At 41.2% G+C, this 22362-nt stretch overlaps 1 pseudogene; it reads right to left on the bottom strand.

Annotated features, from left to right (window-relative positions):
* Window positions 1-16645: 16645 nt before the first annotated feature.
* LOC114892115 lies at window positions 16646-17089 on the bottom strand (annotated as a pseudogene).
* Window positions 17090-22362: the final 5273 nt, after the last annotated feature.

Raw genomic sequence — 22362 nt, 5'->3', positions numbered from 1 at the left:
ATGGAGACTAGTATTGCTAAATTATTGGCAAATATTTTGTAAACATGAAACGCTAAAGGGTGATAGTAATTCGCATGGTAATGGCCAGGAACCAGGTCTTTGTATCACACTGGCATAAATGATTAACAAGAAGATTTGGCAGAACACCCTGTGTTTGGGAGGCTTCACAGAAACTGGCAAATGCCAAGGTGTGCAAATGTCCTTTTCCTCTGATGAAGTAAGGTAACCTCAGATTGTATATTGTTACATATGATCATTATTGCCCTGGATAGAACTTATGATTTGCTGCAACCCAATAGCAACTCTCCCCTTTGAGTAGCCCAGGCAATGCCCCTGACCTCCAACTCCTGCCGCTGCCCTTCTTATTTATCCTGGTCTTTCCCACTTTTTGTCTTTACTTTTATTGTCCTCAAGCCAAGAACTGACTCTTTGTTGCACTCGGTCATAGCAAATCCTACACAGAGACCCCACCTTCATACTCAGTTCAATCTAGTGCCCCCTCCTCTAGTGTGGCATTGAGACTGGTATAACTGGCAGTTTCTTTAACCTCTCTGAGGCTCACCTTCATGATCTATAAACCAGAAAGTGTGATATTTACTGCTCAGGATTATTATGAGGATTAAATGAGATGATGTAAGCAATTAATGGGCAGTAAATTTAGGTCCACTCTAAGATGCTCTCTTTGACTCCTCTCCCTTTCAACGACACCTCCCTTGTTAGAATTCCTGTTACATTTATGAGACTTCAATCTGTGACACACACCTTGAGGCCTGAACAAGAACGGTTTTGCATTGTCCTTTTGTGTTGTGTGTATAAAAACCCCACATCCCATGTCTTTCAGGTTGCCTTCTGGGGAGCAGAGGCTAAATTTTAATTGAGCATCTACTGAAGGTCTAAATAAAACTTAGAACCAGATTTTTAGAGCTAGAAGGGAATGTAGGGATGTGTCATGTTGTATTTCCAGGATGGTCACCACAGTAACTCCCATCTGTCATGCTCTTCTACAGTATGCGCTTGCTATTTCCCCCATCCAGAGGTGAAGTCTCATTCTTCTCCTTTGACTCTAAGCAAGCTTGTAACCATTTCAACCAGTAGAATAAGTGGAAGGGACACTATGTGACTTCCAAGATTAGGTCATACAATGTCATGCAGCTTCTCCCTGGTTGAACAGGATCATCACATTTTGGAGTTCCCTGTCTCTTGTAAGAAGTTCAGCTTTCCTGAGGCTGCCATGCTGTGGGGAAGCCCAGGCCACATGGAGAGGCAACCAGACAAGTAAATGAAGATGCAATCTTGAAAGTGGATCTTCCAGCCCTCACTGTTCTAGCCCCAGCCATTTGGGTCTCCTTATGGAAGTCCCAGATATCATGGGGTAGAGAAAAGCTGCCCCACTGTGTTCTTTCCAAATTCCCGACCCATAGAACCCATAAGCACAGTAACATGGTTGCAGTTTTATGCTGCTGAATTTAGGGCAGTTTGTTATGCAGCAAAGATAATTGGAACAAGGGATGGCAATTTGACTATCATATTTTGGAAATCTCCTTAGGCCAGAGAATGTAAATGAATCATTTTATTTAAATACAGACTTAGTGATAGAATCATTCTTAAGCACTGGCTGTCAGGCCTGAATCTCCATGCACTATTTATTACATCGTGTACCCTCCTAGCTCTGGATGTCAGCTTATCATGTTTGCATAGTCAAAACTTGACTTCAGGCCTCTATTCTCACACATTCTAAGAAGCACTCTGCTCACATAGTAAGCCACGAGGAAATGAATTACCTTATAAGCCTAGCAGATAAGATTTAGTTGCAGGCTTTAGGTAGGGAGGGACACTGGGAGCTCCTAGGAAAGGAACAGAGATGAAGAAATGGAAATGGAGAGGAGGGGACACAGTGTGCTGAGGATGGAGCCTTGCAGGGGAGGAAGCGGCAAGTGGCACAGCAGGATGAAAATCACAAGGCCCTGGTGGAAAAAGAGGGTTGAAATTGTTTCAACTCTATTGAGGCCAACAACTGTGTGCCGACAAGAAGAAGGTTGATGAGCAGCTCTAGCCAGCCTCTTACTGTCTACAGATCAAGGGGAGTGTGGGGGGCGGTATATGGAGTAAGAAGGAGCAGGGGGATTCGGCCTGAGAGGAGAGAGAAGGCTGCAGGAGGGAGGGGGAGAGACTTGGGAAGTCTACGGAGCTCTGCTGAGGAGAGAGGTGGGGAGCTAAGCAAAGAAGCAGGGGAACAGTTGGCCCTAAGTATCCAAAAAAAAAAAAAAATGGGAAGTATTAGAGACAGTGGGAGGCGATGAGGGGAATAAAAAGCATAAACAAAAAGTTTAAAGAGAACACTTGAGATAGAAGTTGAAGCAGTAAAGAGTGTCTGGAAGAGATGGGGAAAATGGAGATTGAGACATATTTTGAATGACAATAGTGAGTCAGTTTTTGATGAAAGAAAATAGTTTGATGAGAGTTTAAGTGGCGTGATGTGTGTTGAATTACCTGCTTACAAAGCAGGCCATATTGTATCTAAGATGTTCCCAAAAGTGAAATTTAAGATGCCATTTTATTATAAGAGAAATTATACATATATAAACTTAAAAAATGGATGTCCTTGGAACTGGATTTTCTTGGATTACTAAGGGAGAGCAATAGCATTAAGCAGTAAAACCTGTAATTATAACAAAGCGATTAAAATTCAATGAGAGAGTGTTCATTGTTTAACCAATACCTGTATTTGAGACCAAAGAGGATGAGAAATACAAGTAGGTAATTTATCTAGCTCATACTCTGGAGTTCTTTCAGATATCTAGAGACCTTCTTGCACTTATGCTTTGACTTATTAGTACCTTAAGACTACAATCTTGATGAAGAAGGTGATGATAATGACACTGGTGATGCTGGTAGTAGTGGTGGTGATGGTGGTGGTAAGGATGATGACGCTTCCTATATGCTAGGCACTGTCCTAAACGCTTTACTTATATTAACTAAGATAATCTCCCAGCAATCATTTGGGGTCACTTAAATGCCTTTGGTTATGTTCATTTTATGGATGAGGATACTGAGGCACACTTCTCTTTTTTTCACTTCCTCATATCCATGTCTATTTCTGTCTAAGTAATGGGGAAGGATTAGAAAGAAAACCTAAAGCATGGTAAACAAGCAATAAATAGCAGCTTTTTGCAAGGTCTTGGTCATCCTCAGGACCTCCTCAGCCCCACTCACTGAGGCTCTGCTCAGGAGTGAACCTCATGTCTCCAGGTCCCACACTGCTACAATATTTGCTTATTAATGAAATGATTGATACGATTAATAGAGCGGTTATTATTTCAGATTATGGGAGAGCGGACATTATAAGGCCACCTAAGGATGGGGTTTTATTCTTTAGTGGCTGTCTGATATAAAGGAAAGAATAGGAACTCTGGAGTTGGACAGGGCTCTGAATTTGAATCTTGGCTCCACTTCTTACTATTTGTTTGACTTTGGACAATTTATTTATCATTGTTTTATTCACTTGTAAAATGGGGCTAATACCATCCATTTTGCAGGGTCACACTGCAATTAAGTGAAATGAGAGATTTAAAGTGCCTAGGAAAGTGCTTGAGAATTAGCTGAGGTTCAAATTTATTACTTCTGCTTTTTTATAGAACTGATAATCAGTGGTTGCCGATATTTGATAATAATCAAATCAAATGTTGATACAGGCTTTATAGGTGAGGCTGAAAACTTTGTATTTTCATGTGCACATGGATTATGTATCTTCATTATGAAATGACCACTGACTGAAAAGTTGGAAAATAATTGAGATTTAAGCAAATGAGAAAAAAGTGCTTAAAAGAGAAAACTGCAACTATCTTTTAATGTCGAGAACCCATCTGTGGTAGGCAGAATAATGACTCCTCATATGTGCCCACATCATAATCCCTGGAATCCGTGGATGTGTTACCTTATGTGGCAAAAGGAACTGTGCAGATGGGATTAAGTTAATGTCCTTGAGATGGGAGATTATCCTGGACTATCTAAGTGGGCCCAATATAATCACATGGGTCTTAAAAATCAGAGAACTTTCCAACTGCGGTCAGAAAAGAGATGTGATGGTAGAAGATGATCAGAGAGATGCAACATTACCGGCTCTAAAGATGGAGGAAGGAGCTATGAGCCAAGGTATGCGGGGAGCCCCTAGAAGATGGAAAAGGCAAGGAAATATATTCTCCCCTAGAGTCTCCAGAAGGGAACACACCCCTGCTGACACATTGATTTTAGTTCATTGAGACCCATGTTGGACTTGCAGTCTACAGAATTGTAAGGTAATAAGTTTGTGTATGTATTAGTGGTGTAGCTGCCTTTGTTCACATGATCCCTGTTGGGAATAGCCTTAGTTCTGGCAGTCTCTCAGCCTTCATGACCAGAGCCTCCCTTTTAGTAGAGTCCTTTCGAAGGCATGTTATGTTAGCCTCTTTTTGGAGTGTCTTAACATTGACCTTATTTTTCTGTGGCCTGCTCCCTCTGTGAACCATTCACAATCACATGTGCACCACAGGACTGCCTGCTTGGTCAGAGTTAATTTGAACAGAAGAGGTTGCTTGGCCCAGTTTGGGCCAACAAGAGTCTCTTTCCCAGGAGTTTGGATTGGGTTGAGGGAGAGGTTAGTCTCAGCCTCTGCGTGTGGCTCGAACTGACATGGTGTAAGCTTGAGGGCTGGGTGGTGGCCGTGGACATGGAGAAGGTAAAAATTATGTCTGTAGGGAGAGCAGCCTGAGGCTGATGGACAGAGCAGAGCAGAGATGAGGGTCTGAGAGGAAGACCAGGAAGATGGTGGCCATGTTCTGGCTGGCTTTTAGTCAACACTTTTACCCCTACTGGGCCCAGGTGTATCCCTGCCCCAGATTCTATAAGATAACATTGTACCATTATAAAAATGTCCTTTTTTAAAAAAACCTTTCTAAGAGGTTTTCTGTTACCTGCAGACAAAAGAGCCTTCACTGAAACACCTACTGTGATGAAGATGAATCAAGAGAATGGGAAGTTTTCATTAATGTCACTTTGGGTCTTCATTTGTGCTTTATTCCCAGGAGACCTACAGAAAAGATTCAGAGCAATCTGATTATTCTGTAGGCCAGAGAGCATTTTGTACTTCTACAACTGTAGCTGGAGCTCATGGCAGCGCCTGCCTTGTGGGGATGGAGCTCCCTGGCTATAGAATGCTTCTTTAGGCTCTGCCCAAACGCATCTGATTCTCACTTTCAAAATTAATGTTGGCAGAGGGCTATTTTTTTTAACTTTTTATTTTATATTGGAGTATAATTGATTAACAATGTTATGATAGTTTCAGGTGTACGGCAAAGTGATTCAGTTATACATATACATGGATCTATGCTTTTTCAAATTCTTTTCCCATTTAGGTTGTTACATAATATTGAGCAGAGTTCCCTGTGCTATAGAGTAGGTCCTTGTTGCTTATCCATTTAAAATATAGCAGTGTGTACATGTCAATCCCAAACTCCCTAACTATCCCTCTCCCCCTCCCTTACCCCGGTAACCATAAGTTTGTTCTCTAAGTCTGTGACCTAAATGTCCATCGACAGAGGAATGGATAAAGAAGATGTGGTATATATATACAGTGGAATATTACTCAGCCATAATAATGCCATTTGCAGCAACATGATGGACCTAGAGATTGTCATACTGAGTGACGTAAGTCAAACAGAGAAAGAGAAATGTCATATGATATCGATTATATGCAGAATCTAAAAAGAAGTGATACAAATGAACTTATGTACAAGGCAGAGGGGTATTTTTAAATCAGGATTTTGCAATTCCAGCTGACATTTCTGCAGCAAACTTAAATATACAAACATAGTGCCTTGAGGACCGAACCTTACTTAGTGCTTTTATAGTTATTTAATTTTGAGACTATGCCTGGTAGAAGTTATGGTTTCTTGGAGGAGAACTTGTAGCCATTAATGGTAGTTTTCTAATTATCATTAACTCATAGAATTTAAAAAGCAACCATAAAAATCATGTTATTCAACTCTTTTATTATGCAGACAAGGAAATATGCACAGAAAGGTTAAATGGCTTATTTTATGATCTTGATTGGGTCTGTATGTGTATCTATATGCAGAATTACCAAGCTCATAATTATTTAGAGAATGAATTATCAGAGAACACAGAAATCTTTGGACTGAAATATTTCTGTGAATATCAAGTAATTTTCTATAATGCATAGAAAATATTACCTTTTTTTAATAAATTGAAATTAGTTCTGTAAGCGCAGAGAAATACAATTTCTTTGATAGACTGGATGTTATTAACAAGGAGTCAGCCCTAAAGATAAATTATCCATGCATTTATTCATCTTCACATTCCTTCCTTCCTCTCTCCCTCCTTCCCTCCTTCCCTCCCTCCCTTCTTCCCTCCTTCCCTCCCTCCCTCCCTTCCTCCCTCCCTCCCTTCCTTCCTTCCCTCCAATTATCATTTATAGAGCACCTACCATATACCTAACAATTTCTACAACCTGGAGATGCAGTAGTAAAGTAGTATGCCCTCATAGGGTCCTCCTCTTGTGGAGACCTTACCTTTGTGGAGCTTACGTTTGAGTTGGGAGAACAGAAAATAAATGTGTAAGATAATTTTCGATAATGACAAAGTGCTATGAAGAAAAAAAAGTAGTAATGTGATAGAGAATAATAGGCAGGTGTAACATAGGCTATGATTTCTTAGAGTGAGGAGGTAACATTTAGCTGATCTAGTTATCCATCTATCATCTGTCTACCCTGTCGTCTTTCATTACATAAAACTACTTGATGATTACTATTTAATATCAGAATACAGAGATTAAGTCACTTTCCTTAATCACAGAGTTCATGATTTTAAATCTAGTTTTATTTCCATTGCTTCTACTACCACCTCAAAAGGGTACTGGATTTGGAACCTGTTCTCAAAGAATTCGTATTCAAGTTGGAGAGAGAAAACACAAATATTATAGGATAATATTTCAAAGTACCAGTTGGTTTCTGCCCTTCTCCACAGTCCTTGCAGAATCCCTTAACTGTATCCCAAAGACTTCTCCTATGGCCCCCACTCTCTCCCCTGGGGGCCCCCAACAGAGACATGAGACAAACCAGAAAAAAACCCTGTAAAAATTAGACCATATGTTTGGGTAGCTGCTGGTCAATGTAAGGGAAAAATTCAGATGCACATTTTAGTGTTCATTTTCCCTGATCTGAGGATCTAGAGTGTAAAACTTCAACTGTTACTGAATCAAACACCCTCTCTCACCAGTTCCAGTCGGCTGTGAGGAAACTTAGTCACCACTGACTTACTGGTTTCATTGGTAGACCTTGAATATCACCAATCACCAGGAGTCATCTCCTCTCATCCAGTATGGAGTCACGGTTGTCTGTATGAAAAGGTCTGCCCAGATCTGACCTATTTTATCTGCTACCCCAGGGGCATGCAAACTCCATGGATGGGAGGGTGGAGAGATGATGGTGACATGAAGGGGAAGTTTCAATTCTGACAAAGAAGGTGCTACATATTCTCTGAAATCACTTGTGTTGTGTATGGCCATATTGGTTATCTGTTGCCACAATAATGCCTCATAACAAACCACTCCACATATCAGGGGCTTAAAACATAGGCATTTACTTAGTCTGTGAGTTGGTGAGTTAGTCTGGGCTTGGCTGAGTTCTTCTAGTCTCAGCTAGGCTCATTCCTATGTCTGGTGTTGGGCTTTTGGCTGACCTAAGATAGCTCCTGCTAGGATGACTGGGGCCACTCAGCAATTCACATGTCTATCATCTATTAGGCCAGCCTATGCTTGTTCTCATGGCAATTGTCGAAGAGTGAGAGGAGTCAAGACCGATTATGCAAGGGCTTTTTAATCAAGCGTCTTATTGGCCAAACAAGCCTCATGACCAAGATCAGAGTCATATGGAAGGGAACTGCGTATTTGCAAGGCAGAGAACATGGATTTAAGGAAAGGGGAGGAAATTGGGACCATTAATGCAATCAGTAACACCGCGGGTTACACACAGTTGGAGTGTTAAGGGTTACCCACTTACCAAATACTGTGGGCATAGTTTAAAGGGAAGGTTGGAGTGGAGAGAAACTGGATGCAGGGAGCATGGACAGGAATGTGTCCAGGGGAACAAGAGCAATGCCCGAATCTGGGGTGACTTGGAAAATGGAAGTGGAGTGGTGAGAGATATTGCCCAGCTTGGCTATGCCATGCCTGAAGCCATGCAGAGGACATGCAGGAAGCAAGGTGGACCCTGAAGTCAGTGCTCTGGAGGGTGGTAGTGACCATCACAGGCAGGGAACCCACTCACGCCTAGCAGATGAGGGTCTAGAGATAACCTGTGAAGTGACATGAGTAGATCAGGTATGTGGGAGACAGAGCAGCAGAAAAGCAGCATGGTGGGAGGGTTGTCTGATTAGACCTACAGGCAGCTGGGAGGATAATGGCTGTGCGTCCTGGTGAGGCCAGAAGCTTGGGGGAGGCGGGGTTTGAAGCTGCTGGACAATAATTTTGATTTACCATGCTGGAGAATTGGGAGTTTTCCCAGGGCTCTAAGGAGGGTGGGTATGTCTTGCTGCGTTACCCTGCATGTGCTCTCAAGACACATTATCTAAAGCGTTATGCCTGAGGAGACCTCCAAGTAGGTGGATATATTTTCATGTGCCCAGCCCAGGACTCCCTGCTTCCCCACAGTTGCCAGGCCCTGCTGCAGCTCTAATCAATTTCATTGGTTTCACTTTTGTACCCCCTGTTCCCCAGCTCACATCCGGGTGCTTGAATCTCTCTTTCTTGTACCCTATCTAGTTCAGTAAGCAATTGTAAAACTGGGCAATCAGGAAGAAGCCAAGCATTCTAAATCTTATTTTTCTGTTTTTCCAATAAAAAGGTCTTTTCAAGACACCCAAAGTGGAAAGTGTTTTGAATTGCTTTCTTTGGTAGTTTTTGAATTCCTCAGGATCACTGTTGATAACATTCAGAATTTCTGGGCCACAGCACTAGGCTTAAAATAGTTTGAAGGCTTCTGGGGCAACCACCTGATATCAGAAGTGATTTGTTACCCATGTTAAGGAAGAAAATCAGATGTCATATTATACAAGGTTAATGAGTAACAACTGTTTCATGGCTTGAGCAAGGCCCAGGCCGACTACCCTACTGTCTCCCTGCTCCGGAGAGAGCCGCAGCGTTGTAGGTAAAATAGAAGTTATTAAATACCGACATTATTTTTTCTAGGTCTTAGATCCGCCCCATCTATCTTTGTCTCCTTTGTCCTTGTGAGGCAGCTCCTGCCATTTGAAGTCAGCTGAGTCTCTGTGAAAGGCCAAGTTGTCTCCGCATTGTCAAGGAGACCAGAAAATAGAACCTGGATAGCAAAACAAATTCTTTGTGGGAGTAGGTGATGCTTGAATGTGGAAAATCTGAAACCACGTAGATTTCATGCTTCTTCCTGGAGCTGGCCTCTGCTGGGGTTTTGTGAGGGGCTGTCTCCAATCTAGCATTAAGCAGCCATTGTGTAATCCCCAGTCATGAAATAACTTGTTCTAGGCCTGTATTTCACAAAGTGTGGTCTCTGGTCCTGAAGCATCAGATTCACTCGTAAAAATATCTCTGGGTCTGGGTCGTCAGAATCTGCATTTTTTTAAAGCATGCGTCCCAGGTAATCTCCTACTCCCTGATGGATAAGAATCCACTGTCCTAGGGGGTAAGTGTACATTTATTTGTTATTATTTATATGCTTCAAGAAAACATATAGCAGCAGCAGCAAATTAAAAATAGGATTCTTGCTTGTGGCTATGTCAAACAATCTAAGCTGACTTCTGGCTTCACGGCATTTTCTCACAGCCCCTTATCATTCCATCGTTGGTTGAGTTAGCTGGGTGTGGTGGAGATGACCAGTTATGCACTGACAATTCGTGCTCTCCCCTCCTTGTGACATAGAGTTGTTCCTGGGAAGTGGCTGCCCAGCCACGGACACCTTGGCTCACTTGACTCCAAAAATGGCCTGTGACTAGTTCTCCCAGTGGAAAGGAGCTAAAATGATGCGTATCATATCGTCCCCTTTGACCTGGGTGCGGAGGGTCTGAGGCCCAAGTAAGGGATGAATGGAGCCTGGGTCCCTGGATTACCATGTGCCAGGAGTAACTGCTTTGGACTTTTGCCTCAGTGAAAAGTGAGCTTTTATAGTGTTGAGCTACTGAGATTTTGAGGTATCAATAGCTTTTGTTACCCCAGGTAAATCGTAGAGTTTGGCCTATTAGGTAGTTCTGGGTGAGAACTATGCTCTTTCTTAGCTCAGATTTAAGATATATCCAGGTTTCTCAAACACACCTAGTCCTCTTCTGAAAAGTAGCACCAGTCTTAGGAAAGTGGATCCAAGTCCCAGTTCTGCTACTTACTGCCTGTGTAATTTTAGACAAATCACTCAATGACTTGAGCCTCAGCTTCTTCCATTATTTAGTGAGAATAATAATACGGTATTACTTGCCTCTCAAGATGTGTGTGAAGGTCACGCATTTGCTTGTGAATACATGTTGCAAACTTGAAGTGCTATTATACAAATAGAAGGGATGACTCGGTTCTTTTCTTACAGCCCTGGAGCGAAAAGCTATTTTCTACCTTCAATATTTTCAATAGCTTCCCAAGTCTCGATTTTTTTTCCCCCTTTAGAAAATGAGGATACTAAAATTTACTTGCATTATGGTGAGGATAAAATGAGAAAATATATATGATGGTGTCCAGCACAAGACCAAGCATATTGCTGGAACTCAGAAAAGTGTTAGTTCCCTTCCGTGTGGCACTGTGTGCTTCACGGGTGTAATTCAGGGAGAGTCCACGTAGGCTGATGATAAAATGAACTGAGTTCTCGTGTTGCTTGTATTTTATTCACCTCTGTCAACACGTGAGATGCTTTTCACTGTATCATCGGTCCCGTTCTTCCCCGTTCTTGATGATGGCAGGAAAGATGGCCACAGATGAGCTTTGTGCCTGTGTGTAAGCGTTGCCTCCTTCCATTTCTTCTCCTACAAAGATGGAAACTCTAGTCATGGTGAGTCTGGTGGAGAGCTTACTGAAGCCCCCGGCCAGCCTGACGCTGACAGTCAGACCCTCGTTTTGCTAATGCTTCCTCACCTGTTGTCCTTTTCTGTTCCTGGTTTCATCTTCACTTGGCTTCTTCTTTCCCCTGGAGTCCTCTTGCTAATTTACTTGATCAGAAATTCAAGACACAGAAAACTGGTTCTAAAATAATATTTTATAAGTGTAATGATAATTCCTGCAGTTTATTTGTCTACTGTGCTACCATTTTTCAAAGTACTTTAACCTATTTTGTTTGCTTACTCTTGGTTTTCACAGACTCACAGCTATGAAAGACTCACAGTTCTTTTGCTTATCGTAGGTGCATTTATTGGGCATAATACCATGTGAGGCTTCTGAGAGGATGGGGTGGAGGGTAGAGGGCACAGAGAGCTAATATTTTTCAATTATGCATTTTTTGCCAAGTTAGTTTTAATAGAAGGTAGCTAATTTCATTCTCTCAATAATTTTACCGAAGTATCCCAAGTGCCTAGCCCAATTCTTATGGGTGTTTAAAGTTCTATCAACTGTAAAATTCCATAGGGAGCTTAAAAAACTCATCCAAAGTCAAAAAGCTACTTGGTGGTGGAGATGAGGTTTAAGTTCTTGTCTCTTTGCTCCCATAGCCCATGCTCTTTTCTTGGTGTTAATGTCTCTGGAAGGTAGATCAAGGGACATAAGTAATTGCTGTACAAACAGTCGCATGTCCAGTTATTTGGGGAGCAAAGACACAAACATGTGAGTAAGGCAAGGGATTCTTTCTCTCATCCTCCCTCCTCTCCTTTCCTCCTGCTACATTTATTATCCATTATGTGGCACCCAGTGTTCCAGGCTCTGGGCTACAGCATCCCCCATCTTGTAGCTGTCAGTCTAACAGGCAAGACAAATTGGTAAACAGCTAGACAAATAATCTAATGTGCAGTAATGATAACTGCTAAGAAGGACAGTAAAGCAGGGCAAGAGGTAAACAGCAACAGAGCTTGTATATTGGATGGGGTGGTCAGGGAAGGTGACATTTGTGTAGGTGACACCTGAGTTGGTGACATCTGAGAGGAGACTTGAATGAAGAGAAAGCTTGCAAGGAGGTGGGGTGGGGAAGGGAACAGCACATGTGAGACCCAAGGCAGGAACTGGCTTAGTGTTTTGTGCGTTCAGAGTGCATCTGGGTTGGAGAAAACCCAGGAGGGTTATGGGCGTGAAGCTGGAAAGTTCAGGAGAGGCTTGTGGGTGGGCTGTGAAGACTTCAGATTTTGCTCTGAGTGAAGTTAGAAGCCATTAGAGAATTTTGTCAGAGAAGTGATAGGATCTGACTTAACATTTAAAGAGAATCATGGTAGATATTGTGTGTAGATTAGATTTTAGGTGGCAAGGAGCCCAGTTCAGAGTCTATTGCATTTGACCACACATGAGAAAACCCAGCATGAATGGTACTGGAAACAAATACTTCAACACTTAATTCTTTCATTTTGTTCTTATCTTTGGATCTTTAATTTCCATTCTTTGTAATTCTCTTTAAATTTCTTATATTCTTCCTATGTTCAAGGTACTGTGAAAGTTGCCTTTCGTGTCTTTATCCCTTTCTTTAAACCTTTTCCTACCATCTAGATTTTTTTTCTAAACCAAATTACAGGTTGTTCCACTTATCTCAACAGAGGTAGAAAGAAATCAATTGCTTTGGTTTTTTGATAACACTAACCTAGCTGCAGACCTGAAACAAAATGAACTGACATGAGACTGATGGCAGGCCAGCCCGCCTTCAGCGACAACACGCTTTCTCAATGACAGCAGGCTAACCCTGGAAACAGTTGGGACAAAGGCCTGAGTTTGTAATCAGCTTCAAACTTGGACTCTTCCATGTGGGTAGCACTTGCTGTTTTCCTACTGAAGAGGGTGATTGAATGGAGACGATTATACATCACATGCCACTAAGAGCTATTAATATAGGTAGAATAATTGAGCAAGCATACTTGCTGGAAAATGTAACTACTTTACACATCATTGTAAAATGTTTTCCAGGCTATACTGGCATCCCTTCAGCCATGAAAACATTCAGATGTTAGGAAAAAAAAAAAAGATGCTTCCTGAACACTTAACCATAAAAGTAAATGATATTGCTTTAGACTGCTCTGTTAACACTCCAACCATCTACACATGGAAGTTATTACATACCCTGTGTTTGTTTAAATGTTGATGTTGTCATGCCAGCTCTGTTGTTTGTTAGTATAATGCTTACTTCTGTGCAAATGAGTGAACAGCCCAATACCCTTCAACAGCTTTTTTTGGGAAACATTCCTCTGCTAAAGAACGAGTCTCTCCTAAATACATTATGACGATTTTATGTCTTCTCTCTAATTTACAATATTCTTGGGTTTTGAAGCTGGATTATGTTCATGTATAATTACTCTCACATTGCTACGAGGGGCCAAATTGCGGGAATGATAGAGCATCCGAAGACTGGATCTGGGAAGAGTTTTAAGCAGGTCAGCTGCCTTTGCTCATGCTGCTCCCCAATACACATGGCATTTTCTATCAGCATGTACTTGTCCAAATCCTCTTGCTTAAAGGTCAAGCTTAAACCTCACTTCCTGGAAGAAGTTGTACTTGAGTCGTTTAGCACATGTAGTCACTCTCCTTTCTCAGAGAAAAGGGACAAGAATGGATATTTTCTTAGCAACTCCTGTGTTGGATCATCACCTATCTCATCTAATCTTTACACAAGACTCCATGAAATAGGTATTATTATTTTGGTTTGGCAAAGGGAAATGAACTGACGTATCCACGGTCACATAGCTAGGAGGTAGGACAGTCAGGATATGAATTCAGGTCTGTCTGACAGTACAACTCTTTCTACCATGCTGTATGACTTCTTAGAACTTTCAAGGTGTTTAGAGCAAGATACACATTCCTTAGCACTGCCTTGGATACTGTTGCTTGGTATTTGCAATTGTTTCATGTGTGGGTTTTCTACTCCCAGCAATGGTTGAATGCCTTTGAAAGCAGTTCCTAGAAGCACAAAGAAGACGTGTCCTCCACCTCATGGCAGTTTGGCACAGAGTTACAGACATGAAGTGAAAGATATTTCCTAACCCATTATAGGGAGTCCGATGGAAGTCTACAGAGGATACTGAGGGAGACACAAAGGATGGAGTGGTCTCTTTCTTCTACCTGTGGACGTTGGGGTAAGGGTGGGTGGGAACAGAAAAGATTTTGTAGAGAGATGATACTTTAGCTATTCAGATGAGCAGGTATTTGTCAGGAACCAGGAAGATTTGGTTCAGGGGAAGGGGAACTGAGGAGAGGCTCAAAGGGGAAAACATCCCAGGCAACAAGAAGGCGGCACTGGGCCAGGAACCCCAGCCAGGTGTGTGTGCTGCAGAGTGGTAAACAGCTCAGTATGATTGGATCACACATTGAGAGGGCAGGGCAAGGGGGACATCCAGACAAGAGGCTAGAGGGAGAGGAGGGCAGGGGCCAGGACGTGGGTTTCTTGAATACTTACCGAGTTTGAATTTTTTTTTTTTTTTTTTTCGGTACGTGGGCCTCTCACTGTTGTGGCCTCTCCCGTTGCAGAGCACAGGCTCCGGACGCGCAGGCTCAGCGGTCATGGCTCACGGGCCCAGCCGCTCCGCGGCATGTGGGACCTTCCCGGACCGGGGCACGAACTCCTGTCCCCTGCATCAGCAGGCGGACTCTCAACCACTGCGCCACCAGGGAAGCCCCCAAGTTTGAATTTTATTCATTGTTTCTTATGCCATTGAAAGATTTTAAACAGGGGTACAGTTTAATTCAACACAGAACTTTGTTTTGTATATGTATGTGGTAGGGGAATTATTTGAAAGGTACTTAAATAGTGGATGGGAGGGCAGTTAGGAGACTGTTGCAGTTATCCCGGCAGGAGGTGAGGAGGAACTGGATTAGTGAGGTGCCATGAGGTGGGAGGGTAGTCATGGAGACACTGGCAGCCTAGCTTTTTCTGTGGACTGCCTGGAATGCTTCTTGTGGGCAGGGGTCATCTCATACTCTGTTGGTCTTTACAGCACAATCCCAAACACGTGGACTCCCTATTTCTTATGCCTGCCATGCTAAGAGCTGCATTTGCTGTAAAATAATGAATCAGAGTGGAGATGACTGCAAAGCATGACAGTCCTTTAGCATTTGAACTGCCCCAAGACAGGGAGTGAAACTTAGCCCTCCTTTCTGCAGTGTCCCCATGTGGGCAAAATTACCATCATCATTAGCTGGTATTAGAAGCAGTGAATTGTAGATGAAAATAACTTTCGAATTAAAAATAACGTTTTCAGGAAAGCCAGGAGGAGAAATCAGAATGATTTACCAAAATAATTTTTCTAGCAGGACTCTGGCTATTTATATGCCCATATAAGTGAAACTGAATTATATGAACGAGTGTTAAAGCAATGTAAGTGTGTCAAGTTCTTAATTGTGTGTCCTTGAAGCCTATCATATTTGTGGTGGGTAGCTGTAAATCTGTGTTGACAGGTGTAAATTTACACTAATAAATTAATAACACAAGTAAGAAGGCAAACCCCAGCTCCTAGGATGCTGGGTTTGCTATAGAGCTAACAGTATCAAGAAAACACAGACCCAATGTCACAGATCCAATCCAATCAATTCCGATTGATTTTTCCTCTTGATTAGACTAAGATGTGTACAGATGAAATTATAACACTTGGTATTTTTCTCACCTGTGTTTTTCACTTATTAAACTTATTCATCACACTTCTCTACCATTTCTATATCTAGAGGTCTGCTTTAAAGGTGAACCAAAAAAATTAAATACACAGCATCTCTAATGAAGGCTCTGGCAGAGTTTTCCATTCTCTCTACGTGCTGTGACACTGTGAACCTCATTAAGCTGTTTATCTTCCACGTTCCAATTTCTAGGTTTCTTCTCAAGATCTGTGACAGCTCAGTAAGTGAATGTTTTCTTGTTTTCGGTCCTCTGTACTTCATCTCGAATCTCCTTAAAAACGGGGGATTCTGGGCTTCCCTGGTGGCGCAGTGGTTGAGAGTCTGCCTGCCGATGCAGGGGACACGGGTTCGTGCCCCGGTCCGGGAAGATCCCACATACCGTGGAGTGGCTGGGCCCGTGAGGCATGGCCGCTGAGCCTGCGCGTCCGGAGCCTGTGCTCCGCAACGGGAGAGACCACAACAGTGAGAGGCCCGCGTACCGCCAAAAAAAATAAAGGGGGGGGGAGGGGATTCTGTCTTGTCATCTTTGATCATCTTCAGTTCCTAATAAAATATCTTGGCACCTAACAGGTGTCATTTAGTCTATGCTAGATAATAAGGACAAATGTCTGTCCTTCTGGTACAGGGAATATTGTTTTTTGGTGTGAGATTGGGTGAAAGAAGGAGATACTAGTAAACTAAATTGATAGAAATCATTGAGAAAGTAGGAAAACACCTGGCATGGCAAATGATATGTTCAATTTTATGTTGGCTGAGTTCACCAAAACCATCACCTTAAATGAAACCATTTTGGTGGATCTTTATTTTTAACAAGAGAACAAATCCATACTTTTATTTATTTACTTTTCAATAAGTTTAAATCCTTGAAGGATACAGCATCACTTGGATTCTGTGTCCAATGGCCTTAGCAGGAAGGTTGCTTCGGAATTTGGCACGAATCATGCCACTGTTTCCATGAATGCAAGTTACATTTCCCCAGATTACTCTGGTTTTGTTCGATTTTCCACCAGGAATTACTGTGCTGTTCTTTGCTTTGTGCACCTAAGCATACCTCTGGCCTACATAGAATTCAGTTTCATCTCAAGCATAAACACCTTTAATTTTAAGAAGAGCTGTGTGCTCTCTCAAGTTCCGGGGACCCCACTTATAGCCAGCAAAAATGGCCTTGGACCACAGCCTTCCAGACGTATTTGTCAGTTTAGAAGTCCTGTGCCCAGTAGGCTTCCACGGGCTCCAAGGCAGCTGAGAGAGCTTTCTGGTGCGATCTTCAGGATATTGACCTCTTAAGCTCTGAACCATGAACAATTATTTTTTAACAGTAATATCCACTTAAAAATTCAGACTTAGAAGAACAAGTCTTCAGGAACTTCATTCTGAAAAAGTGAGATGCTACAAAATCTTAATCATATGTACAGATAGCTAAACCCCGAAGGCCTGCATGCACAGCTCGAGTGGTTATATTGTTAGCTCTGCCTCTAGTGGGGGGGTTGAGCTAGGTGGGACACCAGTCACCCTCATGGTCACCTGGGCTGCTCTGCCTCTTCAGATTGACTAGGCAAGACTCTCCATCCTCTTGATCTTGGAAGAAATGATTTTAGCTTTTCACCATTGAGTATGATGTTAGTTGTGGGTTTGTCATCTATGGCCTTTATTATGTTGAGGTAGGTTCCCTCTATGCCCAGTTTCTGGAGAGTTCTTATCATGAATGGATGTTGAAAGTTATCAAAAGCTTTTTCTTCATCTATTGAGATGATTGTATGGTTTTTTTCTTCAATTGTTTATGTGGTGTATCACACTGATTGATTTGTAGATATTGAAAAAATCATTGCATCACAGGGATAAATTCCACTTGATTATGGTGTATGATCCTTTTAATGTGTTGTTGGATTTGGTTTGCTAGTATTTTGTTGAGGATTTTTGTGTCTATGATCATCAGTGATACTGGCCTGTAATTTTCTTTTTTTGTGATATCTTTGTCTGGTTTTGGTATCAGGGTGATGGTGGCCTCATAGAATGAATTTGGGAGTGTTCCTTCCTCTGCAACTTTTTAGAATAGTTTCTGAAGTATAGGTGTTAACTCTTCTCTAGGTGTTTGATAGAATTTTCCTGTGAAGCCATCTGGTCCTGGACTTTTGTTTTTTGGGAGTTTTAAAATTATTGATTCAGTTTCATTACTAATAATTATTCATCTGTTCATATTTCCTCTTTCTTCCTGGTTCATCTTGGGAGATGGTACCTTTCTAAGAATTTGTCCATTTCTTCTAGGTTGTCTCCATATGCAGTCTGCCTGTACTAGTTTCCTACTGCTGCCATAACAGTTTACCACAAATTTACTCATTTACAGCCACTTCCACAGTTCTGTAGATCAGAAGTCTTTGTGGGTTCTGCTGGGTTCTCTGTTCCCGTTCTCACAAGGCCAAAATCAAGGTGCCAAACAGGCTGGGCTCTTCCCTGGAAGCTCTGGGGAAGAATCCATTTCCAAGTTCATTCTGATTGTTGGCAGAAACAGGTTTTTGCAGTTGTAGGACTGAGATCCTCATTTCCTTACTGGCTGTCAGTCAAGGTCCGCTCTCTGTTCCAGGGGCCCCCTGGGTTCCTTCCCATGTGGCCCCCTCCATCTTTAAGCCGGCACTGGTCCATTGAATCCTTCTCTTGCTTCAAATCTATCATACTTCCCCTTTGCCTTTCTCTTCTACCACCAGCCAGAACATGTTCTCTACTTTTAAGGATGCATGTGTTACATTGGGTTACTCAAACAGTCCAGGGTAATCTCTCCATGTTAAGGTGAACAGGCTAGAAGCCTTAAAATTCCACCTGCAAAGTCCTTTTTGTCATGTAACAAAACATATTCATGTGTGTGATATCTTAGAGTCACAGTTTCTGGGGACTAGGGTGAGGCATTTTTAAGAGGCCATCTTAGAAATTCTGTTACCACACCTCCCCAAAAGGAGGCCTTCTATAGAGGGTATCTATGGGTAACAGTCCATTAACAAAGCACTGTCACTATGCATATAGCCTCAATGAGTTCCCTTTAGGTCTAGTTTCTGAAAATGAGACATTTTATTTGATTAATAGCAAAAGAAACCAGGTCACCAGCAATAAAAGGACTGAAACTTAGGACGTGTTTCATGTGCATGTAGGAACTTGCCTGTGCACAGAAGGTGTCAGTTCATCTCGTGGTCGCTCAGCTATGTTGTGGGTACTGGTAGCACCATGTGTCGTGCTTTGAATATATCATATCTCAGTGCAGCATTGAATGAGAACATGGATGCTGATGATTGTCAAATCTCAGGTAGTAAATTTATGTAGTGGGAATTACCGCTCTTTGGGATAAACCTTCCTTTTTTTTTCCAAGCTAGAAAATGCTTATAGGAACAATTCATGTCATGAAGGACTATCACTGTATATATGCTCCTATCACCAGCTTCCAGGTGACATGCAAGAGAAGCTATTTAACTTTTAGTTACTAATTCAATAAGGAATTTCAATAACCCAACAAATTAAAATAAGTGGGAAGTGCAGATTTAATACTTGAACGTATACCATCAATCTTAAACTTGCTAAATAAGAAAATCAAACTCATTTTCATACTGAAGAATAAAGGGATTACTATGTAGTATTTGACCCCCAAAAGGTGTTGTTAAGGTGATGTTATAATCGATGGAAACTGAGAATTTAGGAAATGAGAGGATTTAGAGCCATACGTCAAAAGTGCCCTAAGACAGATACAGGTAGTAAATCTCTACATTACATATTTTATACAAGATGCCTATTTTATACATTCTGTTTTATACATCCCCCCCACCTTGTATGTTTTTCAGGCTTGTTGGTTTGCTTATTAGCTTTTAGAGTATGGACTTTTTTTTTTAATAGATCTTTATTGGAGTATAATTTCTTCACAATACTGTGTTAGTTTCTGTTGTACACCAGAGTGAATCAGCCATATACATACATATATCCCCATATCCTCTCCCTCTTGAGCCTCCCTCCCACCCTCCCTATCCCACCTCTCTAGGTCATCACAAAGCACCGAGCCGATCTCCCTGTGCTATGCAGCTGCTTACCACTAGCTATCTATTTTACATTTGGTAGTGTATATATGTCAATGCTACTCAACATCACTAATTATTAGTATGTACTTTTATGGAAGAAAAATATGTAATGATTTGGGATGGGAAAGAAATGTTATAATAGTAAAGAAGGCATTAACTAGATTTATTAAAATTTAAAAATAAATGTGAAGTGGTATAATATGGATGACTGTATACTGACCTGATAAGCAATTTCCATACATAACTTTTGATGACATTGTGAGATGTTATGACCATTGGTGAGATATCATATTCTGCAGACATTTCTGTGTCTTTAACGTGAGAATGATGGAATCTTCTCTAAGTTTTCTCCCGTGAGACCACTTGTAAGAGCAAAGCTAGTTGGTACTTATTTAATGCACAGAGGTCCTTTGCAGGGCGCCTTTAAAGCACTATTTTGATTTAATTCTGAATCAACTGTATTCCTGAGTTTGGAAAATCAAATTTTAACATGAACTTGCAAATAGCCCCAGTGCTTCACCCCTAATTCATATTCCAGCAACCTTCACTGTAGCAGGAAGCAGAGTCAAGCTGTTGCCATGAAGATTGTTTCAAGAGCTCAGAAATCCTCCAGGGACCCCTTTATCACTGCTTTTCAAAGAAGCCTTTATTCCTCTCTTCTCCTGTTTCCTGCAAAGGGAGTTGTGTCTAATACTTGAGGACATGGTGAGGCCTACAAGGACCTGAGGACTCCTCCAGGACTGTGATCTTCGGAATTGTGAAATCTATCATTCTGGTCCTTATCCTTCTTTCTTCCCACTTTGCCACATTTTAACAAATGCTGTTGTTTTGTGAAACTTTACTGTATGGTAAAACCTGCTTTTTCATTTTTAAAGGACTGTGCTCCCAGGCCAATTGGCATTTGTCTTGTTTTAAGTCTTCTGTGTAAAGGTCCATCAGACTCATTAAAGTAACATTTTTGGACTATATTATCTATTTGAAGATCTTAATTGATATACAATTTTCTTTATTAATGGGCACCAAAAAGTGTCTTAATCTAAGCCAATAATGTTAACTTTTATTTTGAGGTATGTTATGCTTAAATTTTTTTTTCCTCTGAAAGGTGGTGAGATAATTAAAAAAAAAAAGTAGAAAAAAGTGTGTATTGATATTGCTAATTACGGATATGAACGTATAGGCAAAGTTAGTATATGGATTTAATGTATTTTCAGTAAATTTAGAAATAAAAATCATCTCACGTATTTCATCTTATATGAGGTAGCTGGGAATTGCTATTTCACTTTTGAAAGGAAAAATAGAAGCTTTTTATTTTATTTTTTTGGCCACACCCAGTGGCATGCAGGACCTTAGTTCCCCGACCAGGGATCAAACCTATGCCCACTGCAGTGGAAGCGAAGAATCCTAACCATTGGACCACCAGGGAATTCCCAGGAAAAATTGAAGCTTTTTAACATCACAACATTCTTAGGGAAGCATAGTTGTCCTATTTCATAGGCGACATGGACAAAGAGAAAATAATGTAGATTTTTAAGGAGGCTAAAGGTGGTAGACTTTCTCAATCATATTTATACTCAGTCCAATAGATCTTAACATTTTCTTCTGAAGAGAATATTAATCTTGGTCATGCATTATCAGACTAGGCCGTGAGTACATTCTGGCAGAATATGGAGGTATATGAAAGTAGAATATGAATATATATGAAATGTATTATATGCAATATATATATTATTTATAATGAGGCAGAAGCTAAATTTGTATTTATTTTTGAGCTAAAACATTAGAGTTCAGGAATTCCCTGGCGGTCCAGTAGTTAGGACTTGGTGCTTTCACTGCCAGGGCCAGGGTTCAATCCCTGGTTGAGGAACTAAGATCCTGCAAGCTGTGTGGTGTGGCCTAAATAAATAAATAAAATAAAACATTAGAGTTCAAAGACATTACAGCTTATGGGAAAGCAAAACTGACCCATGAAGTATGAATATATTCTTCTCTTAAGTAAGGGCTTTTTCAGTGGCAAAGCTTGAGAATACTGATCTGTATAATGGGGAAATTAGTGTTTGGACAAGAAATAAACTAATATATTCTGTTATGGTCTAAAAAGGAAAATAATACTTGCCTTCAGGTATTTAGAATTACCGTACAGATCCAGGCTTACAGTAAGATGACCATTTTTCCCATTTTCAATTATTTGAGGATATAAAAACAAAACAAATATCATTATTGAGTACATGCTATATACAAGCCAGAACTGTATGTACTGAATTGGCCAGGACAGGCAGAATTCATGGCCATAAGGAGGGCAGGCCCTGGTAGCAGGAAAGATCTAGCCAGGTGGATGGAACATAATGTCCCATAACATGTAGAAATTGGCAAGTGGGAACAAATGATTTCTTAGCAAGTTAGAGGCCTCGGGCTGGTCTAAAGGAGCTAAAAAGAATATATTGACAAACAGGTGGAAACAAAATAATGAAATGTCCAGAGGGAAGTATTTGGAAAGCATCAAGCCTACCTGGTTGCAGGTAG

The sequence above is a fragment of the Monodon monoceros genome, unplaced genomic scaffold (genome assembly GCF_005190385.1).
Source record: "Monodon monoceros isolate NGI ecotype Baffin Bay Population unplaced genomic scaffold, NGI_Narwhal_1 Super_Scaffold_12, whole genome shotgun sequence".
NCBI lineage: Eukaryota > Metazoa > Chordata > Mammalia > Artiodactyla > Monodontidae > Monodon > Monodon monoceros.
This window is presented reverse-complemented; position numbering and strand designations above follow the sequence as displayed.